The sequence below is a fragment of the Rattus norvegicus genome, chromosome 4, assembly GCF_021556685.1.
Source record: "Rattus norvegicus strain SHRSP/BbbUtx chromosome 4, alternate assembly SHRSP_T2T, whole genome shotgun sequence".
NCBI classification, from domain to species: domain Eukaryota; kingdom Metazoa; phylum Chordata; class Mammalia; order Rodentia; family Muridae; genus Rattus; species Rattus norvegicus.
In genome coordinates this window covers 183,086,259-183,104,574 of record NC_141537.1, presented here as the reverse complement: position 1 = coordinate 183,104,574, position 18,316 = coordinate 183,086,259, and the positions used below count along the sequence as shown (strand labels likewise).

At 44.4% G+C, this 18,316-nt stretch overlaps 1 protein-coding gene across 3 annotated transcripts in view; it reads right to left on the bottom strand.

The window, feature by feature from the left end:
• Window positions 1–18,316, bottom strand: part of Far2 (fatty acyl CoA reductase 2) — a 114,052-nt gene that overhangs the window by 65,481 nt on the left and 30,255 nt on the right. Inside the window, exons 1-2 of one of the 3 annotated variants that reach the window (XM_087659000.1) lie at window positions 14,570–14,957; window positions 14,201–14,471 (exon numbers count right to left, since the gene is read on the bottom strand). The gene's annotated coding sequence lies outside the window, so the exon portion shown is untranslated. 3 annotated transcript variants of the gene reach the window in all.

Sequence of the window (18,316 nt, the reverse complement as noted above, 5' to 3'; positions counted from 1 at the left end):
ATTAGTACTATAGCCACTGACAAAAGATGAATTAAACCCTTTTCTTTGTAACTTCAAAATCCAGAGGGCCACATTTGCAAATATGCACACACACACACACACACACACACACACACACACAGATTCTATTGATCTCTTCTTTCTCCATCTCTTTGGTATGTACATACGCATAAACACACATGCACACATTTGTATAATGCAGTCTACAGAACACATACATACAGTATGCACACACATATTCGCACAAGTACTCATGCAGAGTCTAAAACATCATACATACACATGTAGAATCTGCTACTGAACACACCTACACATACATGCAGAATCTCTGCTGAACACATATACTGCAGAGTACAGTGATCATACACACATAGTGATCATACACACATGTTCAGTAGAATCTCTACTGAACACAAGGCACACGCGCATGCACACACACACACACAGACACACACACAGACACACACACAGACACACAGACACACACACACAGACACACACACACACACACACACACACACACACACACACACACTGCAGAGTCTATTCATCAGCACAATTATGCACAGGAGGACACAAACCATTTGTCCAGCAAACAGAGCAAGTCTGAGTTGAAGAACAGGTGTAATTGATATTAAAATGATATTAAAATGAGTAATTTTTGGGGGAGGATGGGGAGAGGAACACCCCTATAGAAGGGGAGGGGGAAGGGTTAGGGGGATGTTGGCCTGGAAACTGGGAAAGGGAGTAACATTTGAAATGTAAATAAGAAATAACCAATTTAATTAAGATGGAAAAAAGATTAAAAAATGAGTAATTTTTTTTCCAATGTCACTTGAAGGTGGGGTAGAAGTAATTTCCCTTAGAAATACATCTGGAATGTATGTGGATTTCTTAATTGGTAAGAAGGAAATTGATTCCTGGCTAAAAATCTTTAAAGTACAACAAGGAAAGCTATATATTTGAAACAAAGCAGAACAAAACCAAGCAAATAAACACTCAAGCTTGGGTCAGTGCCAGCAGTTACACATTCATTCACAAGGGGAAACCAAGCCTCTATCATGGGCTGAGCCCTTCCCATATATCATAAAGCCAATGTCTGATCTGATCCACCTCACTTAGGAAAGAAAGAACGTTAGACACTTGAAGCACAGGAAATACTGGTGAAATCAACAGCAGCCCTGAAGGCAGCACATGCTGAGGACATGACACTGAGGGGGACATGTTACTAAACCAAACTGAGACCTTTTAACATTACATTGTGTGTGCGTGCGTGTGTGTGTGTGTGTGTGTGTATGTGTGTGTGTGTGTGTGTGTGTGTGTGTGTGTGTGTGTGTGTATTGCAAGCCACAGCATGGATGTGCAGGTCAGAGGGAATCTTCCAGGGGCCAGGTCTCTCCTTCATCACATGGGTTCTGGGGCTTGAACTCACATCTTCAGTCTTCAGAGCAAATGGCTTTACCTGCTGCACCATCTTGCTGGCCCTGTGCAAGTCTTCTGTGACCTTGGACTCTTCCAGTGAGCACACCCTTGAGTCTCTTTCCTCATCGAACTCACTCTGAATTGTGTCCACCGGAGTTTCTGCCACACAGCTCCGGTATGTCTAGCCTCGCCCTTCCTTCCAGAGTATACTTAATCTATTGGCAATAGGTTGGATTCCCTATCTGGTTTTGGCCACATGGAAGCTGCACCTTACCCTGGAACATTCCTCTGTGACTTTGTTTAGTTTCCTCCCACTGTTAAGAAGTTCACTTCACTAGTGTGTGTCTGAGACACAAACGAACGCATGTGATAATTTACTGCCCTAAGATGTCACAGACACCTCTCACCTCAGGATTCACAGGCTCCCAGAATTCACAATTTTGTATCCAGAAACACATGGGCTCAAATCGCACTTTTGCCCTTCTCAAGGCCAACATTTTCAATAAACTTTCTGAGGAATTATGTTTCTTACAAAACCCACTAATAGCATCTTTAAAGAGAAATCTAGTAGTAAGTGTGGAGACCGCTCAGCAGACATTTGCTGTGCTTGGTCAAGAACAATGACAACAGTGTCAGAGAGAGCTTTCTCTGCCTCAGCCTCTGATGTGTCCCTTACTAGCACAGTCAGACCAATGCTGCATTGCCAGGCTGGAGCATTGCCCAGAGTCCTGGGAGTGGCTGGACACAGAGCAAGAAGCACGGCAGGATTTCAATCGTCGTGTGTACTCCCAGCTGAAGAGCAGCAGTTGTGCCCACGTGCTTGTGCAGTCAGGAAGTGCTGAACCCAGAGTTCATTTGGGGCTGTTCACTTCCTGTGCCATTAAAACACAACCTAACACGAAGTAATGTTTTATATAGATTTATATAAATACACAGTAGGGTCAGAATTTCAATACCCACTCTTTAAAAGAAAAGGGGGCTAGAGAGGATGGCTCAGCAGTTAGGAACCCTTGTAGATCTTGCAGCTTTGATTCCCAGCACCCCATGGTGTTGGTTCACTACCATGAGTAGCTCCTGTTCTAGAGGATCTTGCGATGTCTTCTAACCTGCAGGGACATCAGGCACATCCGTGGTACATGTGCATACATGCAGGTAAAAACAGTCATATGCACAATAAGGAAAAACCGAAGAAAAATAAGAAGGGGGGAGTAGAGACCGCAAGACAAGCCACAGTAGCAAGAGGCAAAATGGCAGAAATGTTATCATCACCAGGGCCCCTTGTCCTACTGAAAGGTGCTCAGGGTGGCACTGAACTTTGTGGGGACTTATGTGGTGCCCTCTCCTGGTTTTCAGAGGAACTACATAGGCAGCTGAACTGGCCAACACCACTGTCCTACTCCTGTTTACGTCTCGGAACCAATGAGGTCCTTGCAGGAGTCTATACTTACTTGATGTTAAACTGAGGTTCCCATTCGCTAGGCAGAAGTGGGCAGATGGGAGTGGTAGAAGGCATTACGTCTGGGATGTTCCAGTTGTAAGTGTAAGCTACCCTGGCAGTACACGACAGGACTGTTTGTAAAACTCCTTGGCCAGCCTACTAGGCCTTGGGACAACTAGATAAAACCTACCTTCTGCCTTCCCATGTTCTCCTTGACACCATGTTTTTTTTTTTTTTTTTTTTTTTTTTTTTTTTTTACCACGACCGAACAAGCTTGGTTTCCTAGGACTTCTCTTCCTAACCCCAAAGTCACCACAACTTTCCTGTGCCTTCCTGTGTGGCTCCATCTCAGCATTTAAAAAACCTCTCCCAGATGGCCCTCCATTCAGGGACGACTGAGGCTCCCTGATTGATTTACCTCAGGCCCACTGTGAGCCTGAGCCTCTGTGCCCCATCAGGCATCATTCCCACCACACCCACGGCAGTACAGCTCCTGCAGCAGCGTTCTGCACAGCTACCAGCTCCTCATGGTAGTTTCCCTTTCTGCTCTTTGCTCTTCCTGGCACAAGACTTCATAGTCTTTCCAGCCTTTGAATGTCAGTGTGTCTTATCACCTCAAAGAGAGATAAAAGTCATCTGGGTTATTTTGGCTTATGCCTGTAAGTTCTCAAGCGAGGCTAGTATAGGAAGAGTCAAGAGTTCAAGGTCAGCCTGAGCTTGAGGCAGCTTGACTGCCTCAGTGAGGCAGTCTCAAAAAGACTCAAGAGAGCTGAGGAGACGACTCAGTTAAAGCACTTGCCAAGAAAACACAACCTGAGTCTAGATCCCCAGTATATACGTAAAAAGCAGGGTACTGCTGTGCACATCTGTAATTCCAGGTCTGGGATGTACTCTTCTGGATCCCTGGAATTTGATAGCCAACTAGGCTGGCAAATAGGTGAGTTCTAGGTTCAGGGAGAGATCCTGTCTCAGAAAACAAGGCAGAGATGATGGGGAAAGATGCCCAACATTGACTTCAAGCTTCCCTACATACATGCAAACATAAGTATGCTTGCTTCGACACAGGTGCGTGTGTACACACAGGCACATTGGATCCCAAGGAACCTTCCATTTAACTCAGAGTCAGTAAACCCTTTGATTTCTGGACGTGGACCAGAAGCTCTGAAGCAAAGCCAGACCATAATTTTACTCAAGGCAGCCATAGAGGAACATTGTGGGAAAGTCACATGCCCTGTGAGGCTGTAGCATGGCTCTTGGGGTCTGAGGCTGCCTGCCAGGTTGAATGCAAGCCAATGGTTAGGAAGCACCAGCGGTTTCCCAATCCATCTCAAAGAGCCAACGAGCACCTGTGTCAGGTAAAAGTGTTTAAATGCCACTCTTGGATGCAGTGTCTTAGTTACTTTTGACGGGACAGGAACACATGAGCAGCCAAAAGCAGCATGAGACAAGGTGCAAAGCACACGGTTTTAGTAATACCCTGAGTAGTGAGTCAGGCAGAGCAGTAGAGACACGTCTCTGGGAGCAAGCTGTCTCAGGAACACACTGTCACCGTTTTCACTCCCAATAGCTCCACTCACTAGGAATTCCAGTAAGGAACTATAAAGCTTCAGTCAGAATGGCTGCATCCGTTAGAGATTCACTCCTCAGAGATGGGATCAGTAACACCATGCCTCTAACCTGAATCAGAGGTCTCATTTTTAAAATAAGCTTTTAGACGGGAATGGTGCTCCACTCCTGTGATCCTGGCATTTGGGAGGTAGAGGCAGAGGCATCAGACATTTAAGGTCATCTTCAGCTATAAACAAAATTTACGACAGCATGGGCAATACAAAATCCTGCCTCAAGACCAAGATAAAACAAACCACGAGCAAACCAGTAAACAGAAAATTAAACTTTGCATATGGGGTAGTCTCCAATCAAAAAAAATTTAAACACAATATTTTTTTAAAGATAGGAATAATCTCTGGGTCCTTTTAAGCTTTAACACTAAATATCTGGATATTTAACACTCAGCTATGGGATACAGTTGTCTGGGAGTCAGGACTTCTGAGACCGGATACTTTATAAGTCTCCCCCCGCCCCCTACCGAGATCCTTTTAGTCCTTAAGGAAGCTTCTCAGGGTAAGGACCTTGTAGCCTGGCTGTGAGTTTCATTTCTTTTGAGTTTAGTGGGTCACATGAAACCTTTGCTCCTCTCCTGAGGGTCTTGTCTGCACCTGATCTAGACATACTGACTACAACAGGGAGAGCTCCACGTATGGCACTGGTCTACACACCACACTCATCCATACTTTCCTGGTGTACTCATTTGGTAGTCTCTGTGAAATGGCTGTTTGTGCGTTTGAATCAGTAGATGAAGGAGCCAATGCTCACATGTAGAACAGAAACTAGGTACAGGCTGGGCCAAGAACAGAGGACACACAGAGGACACACTCATCCCTAGTGCACAGACCTCCCTGTAACCTCTGAAGACCTCTGCAAAGATTTGGGTTTCAGAAAGGACCAGCAACTTTAACATCCACACATGGCACAAGGACCAGCTTGCACTAGGCGAGGCTCCCCAGAACCACCATGGAGTGAAGTAAGTGGAGGTTGGGAATTCGGGAGGTTTAATGAACCAGTTCAACCCAGAATCTCGGATTTCTTCATAGAATAATGTGACAACTACGTGTAATCACTGCAGTGGATAACAGATCCTCAGTGTCTGACAGGAAAGACCTGGTAAGAGCAGGTGTCTTGTGTGTGTGTGTGTGTGTGTGTGTGTGTGTGTGTGTGTGTTTGTGCATGTGTGTGTATGTATGTGTGTTTGTGTATGTGTGTGTGTACATGTGTGTGTTTGTGCATGTGTGTGTTTGTGCATGTGTGTGTTTGTGTGTTTGTGCATGTGTGTGTGTGTTTGTGTGTGTGAGTGTGTTATCTTGGACACCTTTTATGTCCAAGTGACTCCGTGTGTGTGTATGTGTGTGTGTGTGTGTTTGTGAGTGTGTGCATGTTATTTTGGACACCTTTTATTTCCAAGTTACTCCTTTTGTGTGTGTGTGTGTGTGTGTGTATGTGTTTGTGCATGTGTGTTTGTGCATGTGTGTTTTGCGCATGTGTGTTTGTGCATGTGTGTGTGTTTTATCTTGGACACCTTTTATGTCTAAGTGATTCCGTGTGTGTGTGTGTGTGTGTGTGTGTGTGTTAATTCCTCCACAAAATGTGTGAGAATTTTCATCACTTCTTTTAATGACATTTTTGTCGATGATCTTGTTGTAATATCAATTACAATGAGAGATTAGGGCCATGTCTTCACAGAGGAGCAGAGGCAGGGGGCCTATGTTTACACAGAGCTGTGTCTTCCTGGGAGCCATTTCCTCAAGGAGCTGTATCTCCTTCACAAGGCTGTGTACTTCAAGTCCTCATGGGCCCCATATTCTGAGGTCAGCTTCAAACCAACTTAGGAGAAAGCTGGTGAAAAGCTATCCTTCAGCCTCTCTCTGGGAAGCCAATGCCTGCCCTGTGGAATTTGGTCTTTTTAAGTTTGTGTGCATATGCACCAAATCTCTGTCCTTTACAAGAGTGACCATGCTCTTAACTGAGCTCCTCTCAAGGATGACGTCCGTGTTAGACACAGGTCAGCTCCTCCTCTTCTGTCATGCCTAGTGGCCCAGGCCTCTTGCTGAGGACCTTATTCTCTGGGAAGGAGGAGAGATATCATGTAGAGTTGACAGGTACCCACTGGCTGTTTTCCAAGCTCTCCCTTACTGATGATGTGGGACCTCTCTTTGTGGGACATGATGAGAGACACCACTTTACCTCTGACATTGAGCTCAGGATTGTCTGTGACTTTTGAGTGGCTGGTGGTTACCACATTCCCTGTGCAGGCGAGACCTTTGTTCCCATACAGAGGCTCAGTTTTTTTTTTTATGCACATGAAGTAATATGGCAAGGATGAAATATTTCTAATGCCCTCAGAGGAGGATTACACAGGACTCACAGTGTGACTTTGAGACCCTTCTCACTAATCAGGATTTACAAAGGATATCATCTATGAGGTGTCCTTCCACATGAACAGAGGACTGCATTTACAACCTCTCCTACACTGTTCTTTGGGAAATTAGAGACAGATATCATGAACTGAGAGCTCGTGTGTGTGTGTGTGTGTGTGTGTGTGTGTGTGTGTGTGTGTGTGTGTTGATTTAAAGTAATGATTCCTAACTTGTAGTGTTCTACAAAAATGGTGGGTCAAGCCTATATTCCCAGCTACATAGAAGTCTGAGGCAGGTATAACTCAAGTTCAAAGCCAGTCTGGCTTACAGACACAATCTGAGGCCAATCTACATAGCTTGGTGAGACCTGACTCAAAAATTATAAGGAGGGGTGGAGTATAGCTTAATGTTCTGAAAATGTCTCTTACAGAGACTGGAACTTCTGCTGGACCTCACAGCCAGAGTTAGTCATACACATTGGAGTCACTTAAGACAGCTAGCCTAAGGTGTGGTCAGACTGTTTAACCTGCTTTTAAGAGACCCGCATAGTAATCAAACTTTCTTGCTTCAGATTTCCTATACAGTCAACTTTTATGACCCAAACTAATAGAGAGCAGTATCTTAAGTTACCTGCTTTCCCATGCCCTGACCATAATAATATGCCTGTATCATATTATTATGACAGCTTCCTAAAATCCACCATAAAACTTGAAAGCATCTACTATGGACATTGATTTATAAACAGGGGTGTTTGCTATCTGGGTCTGTTGTAGCTCGTGTCTTAATTCCTTGTTAAAGATTTCTGAAAAGTACCCCATTCTTTTTTCATGTGATGGTGTCTGTGATGTCCAATACAGAGCAAAGCCTTCTGTTAGGATCAGATGTACACAGCACACACTGACAGCCACACGACTCGCTCACACACACACACGTACACAGACAGAACGGACACACAAGGACAGAGGAGGCACAGATTTAGGCTCATGTAGGAGACAGGAGACAAAAGGCACAGGAAGAGCTTGAGGTAGAGAATTCAAAGCTGGACTTGCTCTTGCATGAATGGTTCCTCCGGGAGGTGCTTTTCTTTCCCTAATGTCACAACCATGCGCTGGAGTTAGTCACTAATGCATGTAATCCACACACATGTGTGAGGCCCGAGTCCAATAGCAGAACAGGGAGGCAGTGGGTAGCAGTCGTACAAACAAAGGCATGAGCTTTATTTTAAAACTCAAGCTAAACAAATTTTGTGTGGGGCTTTCTACACAAGGGCTATCAGGTGCCGATCGTCAGAGCTCCTCTAGAGTCACCTTAGCTCTGAAGTACACAACCACTCACACTGACTCACCTCCACAAATCCCCAGCGTCCCATGTGAAGTTTGACAAAATCAGCACAGACAACATCGTGATGACTTCCTATAATGGCAGTGAAGGTGTTAACAAGGTCACATAAGCATACTATACCACCCCAACTCCTGAATTAGGCCTCAAGAAGGCATCACTTCCCCTTAGTGCCCCATGACACTCATTTCTCACCTCAGATCAATCTATAGCCTTGAAGATGCTGCCCCATTAACCTCTTGCTTACTCCCTTGAGATTTCTTGTACTCTCTCCTTGTCCATGCAGCTGTTGGCTGATCCTTTTAAATGAATGTACATCCAACCTACTCTCAGCTGAAGCTTTCCCAGCTCACCTTGTAGAAGGGCAGGGATACACTCTGAATTCTCATGGTGCCACGAAGCACACCTACTCAGGCTGGCTGGTGCACACTTCTACTCATGCCCCTCAGCAAGTCCACACACTCTGGCCACACACATCACCTTTGCCTTCCTTACCAGGCCCAGCTTCACTGCAGAGATAAGGCCAACAGCCTCTACCATATAGTCACAATTGCCAGGGACATGGCAGCAGTTTCCAAATCTGTCTTCCCTTTAGACTTTCCATGCCCTGAGAACAGGTGAATGGTGCTATCTTTCCATCTCTACCATATGCCTCTCACTCAGCACTTTGAATATTTGCTTGACAAGTAGTTGGGTGTATAGGTCAAAGAGAATGGGAGGGGTGGGAAATGAGCATTGGCCCAAATGCCTCTGGGTGGTCAGGATGGGCAGGACCAAGAGGAGGTAGGACAGGAAGGAAAATAGAGACTGAGACATAAATGCATCTTCAGATCTAAAATCGGCCCTGCTGTTTCTGTCCTGGCAGGTGGGACCACAGAATTTTCTGTCCTTGTTCACAGAGGGAGAAACACACTTCAAAGCACCAAAGTTCTAAAGCTTCTGTCGTCTGTGAAAAAGCTGTGCATGTTGGTAATGAACACTGAAGGCTGAGAGTTATGTTTAAGAGGGCAAGGGATGAGCAGGTGGGCAGTGTATACAGAATGGACAGGAGGGGTGGCTCTCTCTCAGATGAGCGCTGCGAGTTCTCAGGAAGGCATGGAGTTTAAAACCGAAGATTTGTTTGTTTCTGGAACAGTCAGCGTTTTCAGGTTGTAGTTGGCCACAGGTAAGTTGACACCACAGTGAAAGTGCAGACAGATGCATGGATGGCACACTTAATGCTACAGGAAGCTATGCTCGTTGCTCTACGTGGATAAATCTAGAAGTGAATCTGTGATTCATGCACATTCTTGTTCCATGCACAGGCCATTGCTTTGTCTCAAGTTCAAGTGTCTGGGGTGTGTTCCTTGCTTGGGTGTCAAGATTGCCTCACTTCTTAAAGCCAGCACCCAGAGTCTGGGAGGAGGCCAAACCTCTAGGTCGTTAGGTTGGCATTAGAGTCAAGCCCCAAGTTCGAACATTGCTTTTATAATCTCAAGTACAGATATTTTAAAATTGTAAGTTCTGTTTTTGCTTTTTTTGTTTGCTTTAAGTTTTGAGATAGTCTCACGTAGCCCAGGCTGGCCGGAAACTCACTACCTAGCTGAGGGTAACCTTGAGTGCTGACATTCCAAAACTGTGTGTTATATTTTAGTTTGTAAAATGTGTATATGTGTGTGTTGCACACGTGTGAAATTCTGCTCACCTACATGTGCACATGTGGAGGCCAAAGGTTGACGTAAGGTATCCTCTCTCATTTCCACCTTATTTTTCAAGAAAAGAACTCTCACTGGTGTTCCCACAAAAACCCACTTTATCTGTGGAACGATCTCGACACCCCCTCACAATAGCCTGTACAAATGTACCAAAGCCATGATTTGCTTAACTTGAATTCTTTTACACAGTACCAGATGCTTAAAGAGTTGCTTAATAAAACTTTAGGCAAACCGCTTAATCTTTCTAAATCTTAGTCAATCAACAAAATGAGACTAATGCTCATATTGTTGAAGTGTTAGAGGATTAGCTGCTTTTGCTGTGCTTGGGCAGGGCGTGTTGCTCAAGTGCTGGCGCTCTGCCTTGCTTACATAGTGATCCTCGGGCACATGTTAAGAGTCACTTCCAACTTTGCCCTAGAAATACAACCACACACCTGATATATTGGCTTAAGAGATCATGTACTATTCGAGTCACAAAATTCATGGCCCATTAGAGATGACTGGGAAACTAATGCCAACAGCAGGAAATGGCTCTTGTGCAGAGTAAGACTGTAACAAACCCCTTATCCTCAAAGCAAGTTTTGCTTGAGTAACTTAGTGCACAGTTCAGGTAGATTGAAAACATTCCTTCAGGTGAGTTTTCTCTCCACCAAGGATGTCCTTAATAGACCCATGATCCCAAATACACCAAGAGCCACCTCAGCTAAATGACAGAATCATGGAGTCTGTGCATTCTACTTATAAACACTTTCAAATGGGGCCTTTTGGGGAGGGGGCTTTTTTCCCCAGGACCCTTCTTGGCTTTTGGAATTTTTTTCTTTTCTTAAGAAAGTATAGTAAGATAAAACAAGCAAACAAAGAAACAAACATAAAAAAAAAAAACCTCATCATGTCAAAGTTGGATAAGGAAAACCAACAGAAGGAACCGAGCCCTAAGAGAAGGCACAAGGATCAGAGACCCACGCATTCACATATTCAGGAATCCCATAAAAATACCAAGCTGGAAGAGATAATATATGTGCAGAGGACCAGGGCAGACTTGTGAAGGCTCTGTGCATGCTGCCTCAGTTTCTGTGAGTTTATATGAGCTTTGCTCTGTTGATTTAGGGGGTCTTGCTTTTCTGCTCTTCTCCATTCCCACTGGTTCTTTCTGCCTCCTCTTCCATGAGGTTCCCTGAGCTCTGAAGGGAGGGATGTTTATGGAGACATCCCATTTAGAACTGTGTGTTCCAAGTGCGCTCTCTCTCTCTCTCTCTCTCTCTCTCTCTCTCTCTCCTCTCTCTCTCCTCTCTCTCTCTCCTCTCTCTCTCTCTCTCTCTCTCTCTCTCTCTCTCTCTCTCTCTGTAGGTCTCTGTATTTGTTCCTCTCTGCTTCAAGAGGAAGCTTCTCTGATGATGACTGAGTAACTGATCTATGAGTATAGCAGAATGTCATTAGAAGTCATTTTATAGATAATTTTTTTTTACCAGTAGTATTTGGTTTTATCCTCCTTCTCTGGGGTATCTAGTCTCTGATTCTTGGTCACTTAATCATTGTCAGGTATGAGTTCCATCTCCTGGCATGAGCCTTAAGTAAAATCAGACACTGGTTGGTCATTCCCACAAACTTTGTGCCTCCATTGCCCTAGCAGATTTTGCAGGCAGGACAGATTGAAAGTCAAAGATTTTGTGGGGTGGTTGGTATTAACCTGTTTTGGTAGCCTTCAGGATACCTTCTCATACCAAAGGTACTGGAACAAAGGGGTGAAGGTTCTGTGTAAGCACCAGATTGCCTTCTCCATGCCCAATGAATTGTGTGGGTGTTCTCTTCCACAATGGGACCCCACTGTCAGTTTGCAGAGAGCAACCTATTGTCTTGGCAGCATCCTGGGTTTTTTGGGGATTTCCATGGGATCTCCTTAGAAAAAAAAATTTCAAGTACCTTCCAAACCTTCCCTGCTCCTCTCTGTGTTCCTGTGTTTGTTTCTCTGTAGTCATGGGTGTTCTAAATTGATCTCCCTACTATCTTATTTGTTTGAATATGAATGACTGCCATAAACTCATAGATCATCAGGCAGTGGCATTATTGTGAGGTATGGCCTTTTTAGAGGAAGTATGTCACTGCAGGTGGGATTTGAGATTTCAAGTACTCAAGCCAGGCCCAATGTCACTTTTTCTTCCTTCTGCCTGCCAATCTAGATGTATGACTCTCAACTACCTCTCCCGCACCCTAGAGACACCACTGTGCTTCTTGCCATGTCTAAACCACTGAACTGTAGGACAGTCCCAATTAAATGTTTTCCTTTATAAAAATTGCCATGGTCATGGTGCCTCTTCACAGCAATAAAACACCACAGCTAAGACACACCTCTTTATTCTTCATACATCCATAACTTTTTTCAGATAGTTTCTTCTTTTTTCCTCTATGCTTCCAAAAATGCACATATCTCCCTTTAAAAGAAATCACTAGGCCAGTCCTGGTTGTGATATTCGGGAAGGATTTTTTAGCAATAAGGAAGACTGGCTGGCATCTAGTTTAGTAAAAACGTGAAAGTAGCTGTTGGAGCTCCCTCCACGCAGGCTGCTTTTACCCCCAGTGGGTAGGATCAGAGACTCGGAGGAGCCTCTAAACAGATGTGTTAACTCTCAGGTGAAAAGAGTGGGAAGGATGAAATGAGGAAGTCCACTGAAACCCCTGCTGCCAGAGAAGGGTTAAAGAAAAATCAAGACTTAATATAACTTCTCCCAAGACTGATTAGAAAACATAAACACACAAAATCCAGATTTTTTTGGGGGGGTGGGGCGGGTGAGCCTGGAGAGATGGCTCAGTGGTTAAGAACATTGGCTGTTCTTGCAGAGAACTGAGGTTCAGTTTCCATCACCCACACTGTCTGTAACTCTAGTTCCAAGGAATCCTACACCCTCTTCTTGCCTCCTCAGACACCAGGCATGCATTCAGGACACTTAGGTATACACAGACAAAACCCTCATATACATAAAAATAACAATAAATCTTAAAACAAAGCAATTCTGGTCTCGGAGAGACTTAACTTGGGGACCATGCCCCATGAGCCATGTCGAGAGCACTCCATGCTCTCTCTTTTCCTGGTTGTAGTTTAGCCAAGTTATCTTCTTCTTGTAGACCGCGCATATTGACTCTAGCTTATGGTGTTTGTTGGCAGACTATTGTTCTACTCCAGGTCCCTCCCTCTTCCCTTCCTTCTCTGTATCAGGACAGGCTGATAAGAAAGCCAGGTGTTCTTTTCCACCAGCTGTCATTTCTGATCATAGGTTCCGGCCTTCACACCAGCCCCTTCCACAAACCACCATAAAATTCCGGTGAGCGGCGGGAGTCACAGGGACTCTCAGCCACTGCCAAGACAGTACATATGGTAAGGAGCCTTAAGAAGACAGTCTGGTAGTTTCTAACAGAATCCAATGTACCCTTGATACATCCATTCATGAGAGTCTTTGTTTTTGCCTAAAGGGACTGAAATCCAAATTCAAGCCTGTCACAAATATTTGCCATTGCCTCAACTTAACAGAAGTCAGGAAGACTTTTATTGGAGGGACAGATAAACAGACTGTGTATCTAGATTAAACAGACTTCTATAACAAAAAAAAATGAGCTTCCAAGCATGAAAAGATTTGGAGGAAAGATACCAGAGTATGAAAAAAAAATAAATGAAACCAGTACCAGAGACTGAACTTTTATGTTCAGCTGTGACACTGCCCACAGAGAAGACCATGGGCTGAATCAGGGAGAGACTATGGAGAAGCATCAAGGACTTTGGTTTGGTGGAATTACCCTGTAGGCCACTAAAATGGAGGTGGGGGAACACACACCATTAGATATTTGTCCAAACTAATAGGAGTGCTACATCAGTACAAACTCTATTGTAAGTGTGTGTTTGTGTGTGCAAGGGCCTGTGTGTGTGCATATGTGTGTGTGTGAGCGTCTGTGTATATGTGTGTGCATGCATGTGTGTGCATGCATGTGTGTGTGTGTGTGAGCACATGTGTGTGTGTGAGCACCTGTGTGTACGTGTGTGCATGCATGTGGGTGTGTGTGTTCATGTGTTTGAGCACCTGTGTATGTATGTGTAAGCACCTGTGTGTACATGTATGTGTGCATGCATGTATGTGTGCATAAGCACCTGTGTGTATGTGTGTGCATACACGTGGGGATGTGTATGTGTTTTGTGTATGCACATGTGTGTGTGTACCTGCACTTGTGTCTGCACAGCTGACTTTAGATCTCTTTCTCAATCACTCTCTGTATTGCTTTTTGAGGCAGGGTCTCACAACACAGAGCTGACCATTTCAGCTTGGTTGAATGATCTCCCAGAGTCCACCTACCTCTGCTTCCACAGCTCTGGAATTGCAGATATATGCCACCGTGCCTGGCTTTCTGTGTGTGTGCTGGGTCACAAGCGCAGGCTCTCCACCTTGGGTAGCAAGCACTGTTCACTGATCCATCTCCCCCAACCTGAATGTAGGAACTTTCTGTCCTTTTCACTCAATTTGCTGTGACTCTGACACTGCTACAGGAACTGCCTTAAGGTCAATGTGCTGTGAGGTCGCCGACTTTGCTGCCACGCTACAAACGTTAAGGCGAAAGCTCGCATCGCTAGAAGTATAAGAATTAAAAACCGTTTGAGCTTGTCTCAGAAAATAAGCAAGAAGTTTAGCCACAATTTAAAGAGAAATCTCTTTTCAAACACTCACAGATATCATAAATGTAATAGTGCTCAGAGTCCCAAAGGCTCCGGAGTCCAAGGACGAGGTGCCTGCTGAGGGCTTGCTTTGGAGAGGTGCCTTTAGCTGTCTGTGTTCTCATGGGGCAGAAAGAAACCTCTTCCAGTGCTCACTGTGGAGCTCAGGGTGCATTTGTTTATAAATGCAGAAGCGGGTGTCCAGGAAGAAGCCAGAGTGTTTATTCTGACATTTTCTTTGTTGCCATTTCCTCTTTCATTTTGTTGAATATTCCCCACCGTTAACTGCCATAAAACTGTTGCATAGTTAATGGGCCTCGCCCCTTAAATAAACTTAGATGCCTCCATGTTCCATCAGTGTTATTAGTTCAGTCACAAACGAGATAGAGATCTGTTGAGAGCTAAATAGGTAACAAAGGTCAGTTAGAGTCCAAACCCCAGGAGATGGTGTTGAAAGAACTCCAGGGCTCTGGAGTTATCAGAAGTCGGCTTGGTGAAAACTTGCATAGATCTTCCAACTCCTAACTAGTTGGAAGAGTCTTGGAGGAGGCTGTACACATAAAGCACACTCTGCCAGTCTTGGCACCCAGCAAGCACTGAATAAATGTGAATTGCTTTTCCTTTTCAAATAATTCTCCTTTAGTCCTTTGGGTTTTAGAACCTGAAAAATCTTGTAGGGACTTCAGACTTCATTAGCTTAATCTTTCTCTGTGTCTCTGTGTCTCTGTGTCTGTGTCTCTGTGTCTGTGTCTGTCTGTCTGTCTGTCTGTTGTCTGTCTGTCTCTGTACATGAGAGAGGGAGGGAGAGAGAGAGAGAGAGAGAGAGAGAGAGAGAGAGAGAGAGAGAGAGAGAGAGAGAGAACACATGCTAGGCAAGTCCTCTCACTGAGCCACCTCCCCAGCACCTCTGATTTTTTTACTCAGAATATTCAGATTTATATTGTAAAAGGGACAATTTAATTTACTTCATTTGAAAAAGTATAACAAAACAGAATTTACTCATTTTTGCATCAAACGCGATGGAGGAGGTGAGAGACCACGAGAGTTTTCCCTCCCAGAAGGCACTTGTATGGCCACCTCTATCTATCCCCTTACCTTAAGACTTACCAGAGCCGCAATCAAGCCACACTTGACCAACTTTCTGATAAACCACAGGTCTTGCTTTACCAAGGAGTACTCCCAAGAGTCGAGAATTCATTGTCTCATTTTGCAAAGCAATGACAAGCTAGTCCTGGGAAGTAAGCACGGTTGCTGGGAGTGCTAGGGACTCCAAAACAACAAACTTAACTGTTTTTCTCCTCCACAGACAATCTTTAGTTCAAGTTGGTGACTTGAAAATGCCCCTCACAAGCATCCTGGAACCTTAATGTGACTAACTGAAAGCTTTGTCATGGGAATATGTGACTTTGTCAAATCAAGTGTCACCAGAGTTCCCTCAGCAGTTGTACTTTACACAGCAGCCTCAAAGTGGAGAATCTGATACCAAAGAAGGTGGGCCTACCAGAGCTCTGGGGCTTCTCTGAGCTTACACACGTGACCATCTCAAGGGGGGTGTTTAATGATGAAGAGCCACCAGAAGCTCTTCACCTTGACCTGTTTTCAAGGGGTCAACTGCAGCTACTCATAACTTTGTGGCGCCTATTTTAGCTTACAGAACCATAGACACATCCTTACATGTTCATGGAGTAATGGCAGCTTGGCCGAAGTCTTCACTGGTAGATTGGAAAGATGTCAGAGTATCACTAGTTAGAAGATTCAGGGGTGTTTACTACTCTGCAAATGAACAGAATTGGAAAATTAAGGGTCAAGAATCAGGAGCTCAGGCTGGAGAGATGGCTTAGTTGACAAAGCGTTTGTCATGTAAGTGTATGGACCCGAGTTGCATCACAGACCTCACATAAAAAGCTAACTGTGTTGACACACACCTATAACCAACACTGGGAAAGTGGGAAACAGGAGGATCCCTGAGCTCAGTGGTCAGCCAGTCTACGTGGACGGACGCAAATCCCAAGGAGAGACTGTCTTGAGAAACCAAATGGATGACTCTTGAAGAATGATATTTATGGTTGACCTTGCACACACACACAAAAATACCCTCAAACCAGGTTGAGATCTTGTATGTAACGACTACAATAAAATGACAATGTTAACTCAGACTACAGTTTGCTTTAAGAGCAGAGATGTAAACAGTTTGTGTGAGACCCTTAGCAGAAGAACAGAACAAACAATATACTTTATCATTAGGCAAGAATGAGGAACCTCTGGGTTTATCTTCTTTATATTCAAAGGTCAATGAAGCCATACAACCAGAATGACGGTGCAGGAATGATGGTGCAGGATCTACCATCAAGCCAAGTGAAGTGAGTCTGAAATATGTAGAACAAGGGCCAGAAGATTGAGCCCAGGGGCCAGATCCCAGCTATAGCCTGCTGCTCTGAGTTTGGACAGAGCACAGCCAAACACATTAATGTACAGATCTTAGCTTCTGTTATGGGATAGTGACAGGCAGAGTCCAGGATCTAGGAGAGAACCACAGACTTGCCAAAGCCTTTGACATTTGTGAAGTGGATCTACACAGCAAATTCACTAGAAAACACGCAGAGTGGGCAAGGATGCTGTTGATAGCATGGGGAAGAACCACAGCTGCAGGACACAAATGTACCAGCTAGACCAAGGGGCACATTGTCTCCTGTAAGTTCTCACAGGAGCCTGGATGGGGGCGGGGGTGGTTCAATGGGTAGAGCACTCACCATGCAAGTTTAAGGACCTGAGTTTGAACCCTAAGTACTGTGGTAAAATCAGTTTGGGTCTGATGGCTGGCCTGAGAGTCCAGCAATCAGTGGTCAGAGGGAAGGGGTTCCTGGGGCAAACTGACTAGCTAGGTTGACAGAATCCCCAGGCTCTGGGTTCAGCAAGGAATCCTGGCTCAGTAGATAGAGACCGAGTGTGGAAAACACTCACTATCAACCTCTGACCTCCACATGAATGCTCTCACAAATGTACACCCCCATGCATCTACACATGTGGGCACACATACACAGGATTAGCATCCTTATAGACACATGAAGAAAAAAATCCTTATTTTCAGATAAGTGGTAAGATCCTTTGTAACTTCGTATACATCCACTTAAAATATTTGTGAGTTGTTGGGTTTAAAGACTTAAGTTTTATATCATATATATACATATACATGTGTATAGAAATATATGTTCATCATATTAAAGGTCTTTTAACAGAAAGTAAGATACATTCATGGAAGACATGAAATGATTGAAGAATACCTCAAATCAAGTGTTTTCATTTTTCAGACAAGCTTTCAGAAATGAAGAAAACTACATAAAAGGTTGTAGTTGATGTAATATGAAGGGATGCCAGACAAACTAAGATTATATAAAATGATTCTTATAAAAAAAAAAGGCCAGGATGGTGCCTCATACCTGTAACCAGCACTGTGGAGGCTAAAACAGAGAGGTTCATTATATCTTTGGGTCTAGCCTGTGCTACATAGCTAGTTCCAGGACAGGCAGGGCTCCATAGGAAGACTGAGTCTCAAAGAATAAAGGTGGGAGAAGATGACATGAGTGTCTGTACTTGCTGGAGAGCGTATGAAACAATGGGTGGAAATTTCGAGAAAAATGCAGGGGAGCGCTGCTCTGAAGCACAGTGGCTTTGGAAGGACAATGCTGTTCTGAACAGAAGCCAGGTCCACGCCCACCCATCTGAGATGGGAAAGCAAGCGATTGTGGCAAATGGAGATGAG